Source organism: Macrobrachium rosenbergii, chromosome 10 (genome assembly GCF_040412425.1).
Source record: "Macrobrachium rosenbergii isolate ZJJX-2024 chromosome 10, ASM4041242v1, whole genome shotgun sequence".
Classification (NCBI taxonomy): domain Eukaryota; kingdom Metazoa; phylum Arthropoda; class Malacostraca; order Decapoda; family Palaemonidae; genus Macrobrachium; species Macrobrachium rosenbergii.
The window spans coordinates 16,445,126-16,455,748 of NC_089750.1; positions in this window are offsets into that span (position 1 = coordinate 16,445,126).

The window sequence follows — 10,623 nt, forward strand, 5'->3', positions numbered from 1 at the left end:
GAGAAACATCATCTCCAAAAAGTTATTGTTCATTATCTAATCGATAGTTATTCACACCATGGTGCCTTTTTTACTATACCATGTGTAGAGACTCATGTGAAGTGATATTTGAAATAAATAAATTGATTAAATATTTTCAAACGTAATGAGCTGTGTTTTATAAAGAACATACTATGATGAAATTAGGATTCCTATCGAAGACTGAATTTTTTCTCACTTGTTAAATTGATTTTTAACACTTTTCTTCTCTATCTCGTTAAACATTACCATCAGCGCCTCATATCATCCAACCTGTATAATGAAGATTTCTAGCATAATGAGACCTCACTTTATCTCAGTTATCTATCCCTTCCATTGCCCATAGGGGTAACAGATGGTTCTCGTACGTTTATCGATCACCTGAAAAGCTTTAGTAGATTTCTTTAGTTTCCATAAATTTTCAAGATGAAACATTCCCTTAGAATCATATTGCTCCTATATGAACCGGTATATTTGTTACAACCAAAGCCTTGAGTTATCTGCACATTTTTTATTGTACTGATTTTCATAATGAATTTCTGCAATAAAAAATGGAATTTCCCATATTTTAATACTTGTGCAGAAATTTACATCTACTCAAACTTCAATTTAATGCAACATACTTTTGAAACATAACATTCCTCCGGCTAAAAATCTTGGTGTACAGCCAGAGTTTCTCTCTCTCTCTCTCTCTCTCTCTCTCTCTCTCTCTCTCTCTCTCTCTCTCTCGGTGTCATCCTTTCTGTGATCACCATTCACTCTCACTCTTCCTTGGTTCTTTGGATTTTTAGGCAAATAGTTCAAAGTTAATCTACATATGTTTGTCATAGAGAGTGGTCAACTCATCTAAACAATCCAAATAGCTTTTTTTTTCTCCGAATGTATGAATATGCAAACGTAAATGACACTGTTACAAACTATTTCACAAAAAAAAAAAAAAAAAAAATTGAACGTTGTAAAGGGAACATTAATTCTGGATCTTGGGAGAGAGCTATTGTTTAAAAGAACTCATTTTTACTCTTATAACAATCATTACAGATAAATTCTCACAAAAACTTGAAAAGAAAACTTCCCCGTTTCCATTTCACAGAATTTTCCTTCTCCCTACGTGCGTGAGACCTTTTTCAGGGCGTGTGTCGAAGTCATCAGCAAATATAAACCACGTTAAAGGTGAGAGACACTACAATTTTGCACGAAATAATACTCTGAAAAAGAAAAACCTTACACGAATGCTGTCACAGTCACATTGTACTTTAAAAAATTCCGCTTTTCTGTAAAGTTTGTGTTTGAAAGTCTTCAAGGCATTTTACAAGTAAATGCTCTGTTTCATACCTCAACGCTCGTACAATATGCGAAGAAAGACCTTTCGACCTCACACAATACATCTCCGGATACTTTTTTTTTTTTTTTTTTTTTTTTTTTTTTTGCTTTTGTTTTGGCGTATTTTCAACACTTCCCTTCACCGGAAAGACTCAACGTCATAAGAATTTTCCTTAAAACAGCAATGTGGATTTCTTTTTTTTTTTTTTTTTGCACATTCGCTCCATCCAGCAACTTCCTCTCTCAAATGGGAAATACCTCGGGTCAAGCACCGAAGTGAGATGCAATACATCCATCTCCATTCTGACTCCCTGGGGTATCTTTCTTATTGTATTTCGAGTGGGTTTTGTTGGTTATTTTCCATCCTTTATTTACTTATTTATTCATATTCTATGATAGATAAAGTCTATGCACTCAGTTATTGTCCAGAGTTTGGTCTATTTTTATATTCGTGTCACAATTAATTGCTAGGCATCAATAAAATTAAAATTTCAGTTAAAGTTCTGTTTAGTATGAAGCACTATTTATTTTCTCTCACAAGACACTAAAATCAATTGTTATTATTATTTTTCATATAAAATTGTTGTTCTAATGTTTCAATAACCTCTAGAGACAGATTATGACAACTGGTTTCTAAAATCACGCTCTCTATATGTAGTGATATCCTTGTAAATCCATACTACGTGAATGTAGAGATACTTCGTAACCAAAAGATCTGAATCGCAAAGATTTGTATTTTATAAGGTACACAGATGTACATTCCACAAGCTTAAGACAGCATTGACGGTTGTATCCGTTTAACCGCATCAAACAGGAATTTATTTTTGTAATAAGAGCAGCCATACAGTGAGATTTTTTGTTTTCTAATAAGATTTACGTATCTCTTATATTATCGTTATTAGCTTAGTCTGTTTTGCATCTTAATCTCCATATTCACCAACCTTTGTTTCAAATACAAGGGCGGTGCCGTCAAATATTTATTACTCGTCTTTGTAAACATAATCATTAATCTAGCTGTTTCAAGTTAACGAATGGAGAGAACTTGAATAATATTGTAATTTAAATTAATTCATCATTCTTGATATTTTGTCGATTTAAAGGTCATCGCATTTGTCTATTACGATTCACATCTCCAGACTACGCGCTCACACACACGCACACACACACACACACACACACACATGTATATATATATATATATATATATATATATATATATATATATATATATATATATATATATATATATATATATATATATATATATGTATATATATATATACATATATATATATGTATGTATATATATAAATATATATATATATAATATATCCCCTATATACATAAATGTATATATATAAATCCCCCTCTCTATCCCTTATGAAGTGCAGCTGTTCTAATATTCACTGCCCTGGTGGCTTTTTCTTAACATGAATTTATTACCACCTGACATGAAAAATGCTTTATTTTGAAGAAAACATTCGCATGAAAATGTGGGTTTAATATTTACCGTCTCTTGCATAATTAAAGATTACCAGATTTTCAGAACAGTACAATTTTGTAATCATGATTTTTTAAGGGCAGGAAGGAAATATTGAACTGAGGTGTCAACAAAAACGTTTCTTATTCCGGACAGTATTACGATGGTGTAACTTTTCATGTGAAGCCGAGAAACTTATATATACCACATGTAATGACTCATTTTTCATATATATATATATATATATATATATATATATATATATATATATATATATATATATATATATATAAATGGATATAAATGGATGTATGGTGTGTATGTGTGTGTGTTTATGTTTTGGCATAACTCTGAAACGCATTGATCAATTTCAACCAAACTTGGTATACATATGACTTATTATCTGGAATAGAATACTGTCGGGGTAAGGCATCTCTGTCACCAAAGGGGATGGGGTGGGAAGGGGGTGACATGTAAAAATAACCGAAAACGACACATCCATAGTTTTCCAGGTCGCTGAGATGAATAGTGACACTCCCAATGCCCTTTAAGTCCAAGTTCAGCCCTGATAGGAATGGAGGTGAGAAATAGTGAAATATAAAGTATAAAAAAAATGTTGGGCATTGTAATTAAAGCATCTATCTTAACAGAGAGAGAGAGAGAGAGAGAGAGAGAGAGAGAGAGAGAGAGAGAGAGAGAGAGAGTTTATCACTTGTTGTTCAGTGTTTTTCCGGGCAGCGAGCTGAGTTGGTCAGCTAGTATTATATTATATATATATATATATATATATATATATATATATATATATATATATATATATATATATATATATATATATATATATATATATATATATATATATATATATATATATATATATATATATATATATATATATATATATATATTATACTAAAACACTATCTTGCTTGTGTGTCTGAATGCACACTGGGAATCCCGGAGGCTTCTGAAGCTTCCATCCACCTCCCCCCTTCCTCCTCCTACCCCCACCTTCCTCCTCCTCCGCTACCCTTCCCTCTTCCCCTTCCCCTCCCCATCCCCTTCCCTCTTCCCCTTCAAATTTATGAATTAGGAAGAAGGTAACATAGATGAGATTATTATTAAAAGGGAAAATAATAATAAAACCTTAAGAAATACAAGTCGAGACAGGAAAGGAATTGGTTCTGGGCAGTTAACAGCAACAGACATAAAACAGCTAGATCAACCCGAAAAAATTAGGTTGACGAGAAGTGAAAGGAAGACTTAAGCAGCAATTTTGACTTACGGTAACCATCACAAAATCTATCGGACTCCTGAGATATAAAGAAAGACAGAAAAATAGCCACCGCCTCCTCTCCTGAATCTCATGTGACGAAATTGATGTGTAAAAGAAAAATGGTAACCAGTTGCTCTAGTTTTGCTGAAGCATTACTTTCCCGTAAAATGTATTGAAATGAAAACAGTGGTAATTTTCATAGATTGTACTCATCAATTTCACTTGTCTCCTAATCGCAAAACTAAATTTACAATTTAGTTGTGAAGCTATGACAGACGGGAAAAAATTGATCTGCATTAAACATGGAAAATGTATAAATAGCACGTGATTATATAAATGAAATAGAAATCCATAAAAGGAACTTTATAGCTAAGAAGGAAAGGAGGCCATCAGATTACAAATTAACGGTCGTGAATGACGCCCAAGAAAACTAGTATTTATCAGGATGACCTGTTTTATGGATTTTTCTAGTAAATTGCCCTTGGAAGCAAAACAATGGAAGCGATAAAAATAAAAAAAAAGAACAGATAGAATGAAAATATGTGACAAAGAATAAAAGGAGACAAGAACAAAATGTATACAGAAGTAACTGATAACAAACAAACCATGAAAACTTCATTCACTTTTGGAGAGAGAATTTATTCAGATCTTTACAATAAAAATTTTCTTATAAATAAAAAAATTCGATTCTTTTCAATTGTTATCACTTGCAGTATATGTATTTGCTGAAGACTAACACTGAAAAGAAAAGAGAATTTGTTTAAAACTAACCTGATGACAAAAAAAAAAAAACACCCATAATGTGCAGCACGCATTATTGGCAGCAGATAAACATATCTTGCAGATATTTGAGGATATTAGATATTTTTGTGTATGTGTACGGAATTGCTAAAAATATAGATGCTTTGCTAAGTCATTATCAAAGATTCCCAGTCAAAACTCCTCTCTCTCTCTCTCTAAGAAAATTGATGCGTCTACGTTTCTGCAGTAACATTATTCATAAGATTATGCAGATCATGAAGTCTATTGTGTATGCATTAAGCGGGAATAGAGAGAAGTCGATGTAAATCTGCAAGCAAAGACTTGCAAAAACAAAAATTAACGGCAAGATTTCTGGCAAAGTCTTTTGTTCAGAGGCTTATGCTACAATGATGTTACAATGTGTCCTGGTTAGGAAAAGATGCTTTGATCATTCATAGCATACTCTAAATAACTGCAAACAACAGTATTGATTTTTCTCTCTCTGGTTTAGAAGTTCTGTATTAAGGTTTTATTTTTAGAAAGTTCTAGTGACATACAGTTAGCACAACCAAATCATACAATTATAGTTGAAGACTTTTACTGCTTAGGAGAGCCTAATAATCCTCATTCGTATTGTCATTACCTACAAAAATATATAAATAATATGTGCGTGTGTGTGTGTGTGTGTATGAGAGAGAGAGAGAGAGAGAGAGAGAGAGAGAGAGAGAGAGAGAGAGAGAGAGAGAGAGAGAGAGAGAGAAAATGGAACCTTAGCTCATTATTTAAATTTATTTTCTTTTTATTTTATACACAATTTCATTGAACTAAATTTCTTGTCTTCACTTTAATACTTAAAAAACATCCCTTTAAAGTCAATATGGATTATCTTGAATATAGTGTATTTGGCATTCTGATTCAGTGATAAAATATAACTATAAAAAAATTAACATCACCATTTGTTTATCATATACTCAATTCACCTCTGTTTTTGAATCTCTAAAACTCGTTTGTTTGCCAATGTCTCGATTTGGATGTGTCATTGTATTTTGATAACTCGTTCCGATATGCAGATTCCATGTTATTTACTTTATTGATTAAAACAAACCAAACTGCAGTTAAATTTAATCTGTACGTTCTCTTAAAACGGTCGCAGATAAACAACAATCAAAAATGAATAACTTTGGAGATTTGAATAAATAGAATACTAGCAAAAATATTCATCCCAGTTTTCAGGAAGACTTTTGAACATAAATTTCACTCATTACTAAAAGCAGTTATATTCTAGAATTTATATTTATAATTAAAGCAAATTAATTAATGACCACAATAGTATAATCACTTTCTTTCTCTTATTCTCCCTCATTCAATGTGCAATGCGAAATCTAATATTTGTCGAAAAATCAATGTCTATTGTTTTTGTATGCCGAACAAGAACTTTAATAAAAGTCATATATATAATAGTAAACATACATTAGATATTTCTCTTGCCAGAAAACAACAGCATTGAAAGTATAAAAATATTAGTGTTACCTCCAGGAAAGCAGTTGTTTGTCTCCAGAGATATAAAAAATGAATTATACTTCCGACTTAGAAAATAGACAGTAGTTTCAAAACAACTAGATGTTTAAAGCTGGATTACTAAATGAAAACTTTTATTCTTTATATTTTAATAATGAAATGGTAAATAATATTGCAAGATGATGAATGAGGACAATGCATAAATTCTGCACTACAAACTTAACATAAAACATGACAGTCCTATAACCAAACCCCCTCAATAACTGTTTTCTTAATAAGTGCAAAGGATGATTAATTGCATTTTGATTTTTTACATATTTTCCGAACCGAAATATACATTTTATTGTTATGAATTTTTGTGTTAACCTTCAGCTCACATCATATTTCTTTCGATCTACAGTTATTATTTCTCACATACAGATTATCAAATTTTCCAGGTCTCTAAGCAAGCAACAACTGTTGTCTACTTTAAAAGAAACTGAATTCTCTTATCCAATTTAGGATAAGGTTAATTTGTAAGATAATTTACCTAACAGTCATTTATTAAAAAAAAAAACGAAGTTAATACAACAAACTATCATAGTAAAAACATATTACAAACTTTTCTTTCTGAATCGCACGTAAATTTGTCTCGATTATACAGTACATAAAGTTAGGTATCTCGAACTAATGCTTAAGAAAACTAGATTTTGCTGTAGCGGGTTATATAGTACCAATTTTAATGTCTCATCTTCTGAAAATGTAAAATGGAGAGCTAACCACGATACCTTCTATTAGTTTTAATAATAGTACTGCATTTCATTAATTCTTTTCTCAGTTGTAATGAGTTTAGGAAAACAAAATTATGATATAAAAACTTAAAATAATTAACAGTGGTTCTCGAAATTACAATTAACGGGGAGATGCATCAAATACTTTTGTTATGAGGGTGTGATTTTTCTTTCTTGCGTCTAAATAGTAATTTAATATAAACGATTTTGAAAGTCATAACTTTTGGTATGGTAGAATGGTCTTACAAAAGTAGCTGTTTTCTAACACAAAATAGTTTATTTGTTTTATTAATTTATATAATAAAATAAACTATTTGAAATTCTGGATATTGACACATTGCCTATTTACTACCCGGCCATTGTAATGATAAAGAGAATGGAAAACTAGTTAACCAGTAAGATAATATTCTAGTTAAGGTGATCAGTTACGAAATTGACTGCTATTTATATCATTGACACTTTGCCTATTTACTTTCCAGTTTTTTCAATAAAAAAGATAATGGAAAGCATATTAAACAATACATTAGTATTCTAGTTAAAGTGATTAATCAAGAAAACGATTGCTAACTTTTTTATTGAATGTACTGACCATATAATAAAAAATGTCTATTTTGCAGGACTTTCCTCCAGGCTGAGGTATCTGAGCAAGGAAACTGCAGGATGGGGAACTAGAGAAAGTTTGCCGCTCCCTGCAATTCCCCGTGAGTCTTTTTACCAAACTACACGCTTTGTTTTCCATATGAAGGCCATCGAGGTCGGACGAAACATCTTGAATATTCAGGTCCTCTGAACTTTTCTCATCTGAGATGGGGATGTGCCGTCGCAAAGAGAACCGGTATGATAATGGCATGGAATTCCTTTGGCGAACCGTCCTTCGGTAAATGGTAAGGTATTACAATAACACATGAATTAAAGTGAGCTATATATCCGAGCTTATTGAAATTCTGTTTCTTTATGTCTGTTTCTGCCTCTCTGAAGTTCCCTCGAAATATATGGGATTAAAATGTGGCGACTGTTACCCAGTAAAAAAGGAAAAAATAACAGACACACGCACATATATATGTATACACACATGTATATATATATACATGTACATGTATATATATATATATATATATATATATATATATATATATATATATATATATATATATATATATATATATATATATATATATATATATATATATATATATAGAGAGAGAGAGAGAGAGAGAGAGAGAGAGATAGATATACATATATTACATATATGTATGTATATATATGTATGTATGTATGTATGTATGTATATGTATGTATATATATATATATATATATATATATATATATATATATATATATATATATATATATATATATATATGTATATGTATGTATGTATGTATATATATGTATTGTATATAAACATATAAACGTTCCAGCTTGTTTATGAATGAAGACAAACTTAATGATAATGATGAAGAGGAATCAGGTTGAGCTTCATTGAATTATGAAGGCATAATGAAAATGGACTTTCCTGACAAAAATATAAATATAGTTAATTTGGTTTTAAATTGACGTGTAATTATTTTCGTACTTAATTAAGGAAACTGCCATAAAATGTTCATACATATTACTAACCTCAGATAGAAAATAAATAAAAGAAGGACTTTGATGGCAGCGAAAGAAGGAATGAACAGATAGGTACACATAAGGACAGGACCTGCATAAGAAATTTATAAGATTTATAAGATATTAATGAGGAATTTTCCAACAGTGTTCAAAAGTGATAATTTCGTAAGTAGTGAAATTAAATACATAGTTTAATAATAAATTTTCAATTCCGATCCTGGTGCATTTCTACCCGGTCATTTCTATCCAAAGGAATTTGGGGTCCTATTCTAATACATTTTTACTTAAAAAATATAATTCGAGCTAAACCTAGAATCATCAAGTTAGCTTTCTTTTATTATTTCCATTAACGAATATTTGTTTATATCTTTACATATTATTTAATATGTTCTCCAGAATATGAAAATATACTTGTTAGCAGGTATTTTTTTACCTGTCATTAATAAAAATGATATATTGTACGTGACTGCCATAGGAATAAGGAGCACGTGTAACTAGTTGTAGTGTTATAAGGATGGATAAATTCCAACCACCTCTTCATAGACCATTAACGTTGGGAAACTTCTTGAAAAAGAACAACTTGATTTCAAGGTTCGAAATTAGAACACGCTCAGAGAGGTCACCGTTTAAAAAAAAAAATGATAATATATAGATAAAGTTATAATTGTTTTTTATCTCTTTCCTTTTAGGCCTAAGAATAAAGACATTAAGCTCAGAATCCGATAGGCCTTACAAACAGCTAACAATGACTCTGGAAGGATCAAAGTGTAGCAGCATTTTCGGTAAAAAAAAGGTTATTAAAAAAAATTACATCATTGTGTACTAAATAAACACCAATATAGAAGCGTATCCAGGCGAAACTCTTATATTTTATAAAAAAAATCAAAACATATCGAGCAAGTGCAAGGAAACTCGAGACTTCATTGGGCCTAAAATATCAATATCATCAGGGTTTCTGTTGCAAAAAATGGCAACACGGGCTCTTCTTGGACTGACAGTTTTCAAGACCATGAATGAAAATATATTGTTAGTCGCTCACTGAGTCCACTTTTCTTCTATCAGTGATAGAAATCTTTTCAATAAATCCTACTGCAAATCATTCCCAAAGAAATTGGCTTGTTATCAACGATGACTATTCTACAGGAAAATGATTGCCCATCTTTCCTTTTTCTTTGTCCTCCAGAAAGTTTTGGTCTTCTCGGAACAGATCGCATATATCTTGACTTGAAATGTTTATCTTTTCTTCTTATCTTTTCTGCATCATATTTTATGGATATATGAATCTTTATTTGATAAGGGTGGATGAGAAAACGTTTCTACATGTGGATATACTGGAAGGAATAAAGAAGGCTTCTCTTATTATATAACAAGATAGGACTGGAAAGAAATATAAAAACTTTAGCCAATAATCAACGGAAAGGGGACACGAGAAGGGATGAATTCTTTTCCGACTCTGGTGTCCAAAGAAGTGACTTCCTTTTAACTTTTGTTGTTGCTCCCTCCTGCATATTTCTGATATGGTTTTTCATGTCTACCACCATTTGCCTCTCTTCAAATATTACTATTATTTCGACTGGCTACCTACTTCATATTTTCGCCTCAAAGCAAAGCAAAATATTGAAGAAAAGTCATCTGTTCTGTTACAATTATAACGTTTAATGTTTTTCAGTGGAAGCAGTCTTCTACATGACAGTTTATATTTCGTTAATTATTTTACTCCATATTCATGTCAATGAAATGACGGACATTTCTTCGTGATAGAAAAAAGTATTATTGCTACCCGTAACTCGGTCACATCCGAGATTTAATTATTCAGTTGTTAAAATCTGGCAATAACCATCAGTGCTTTTCTTTTATTAGCCAATCTTCATTATTATTATTATTATTAT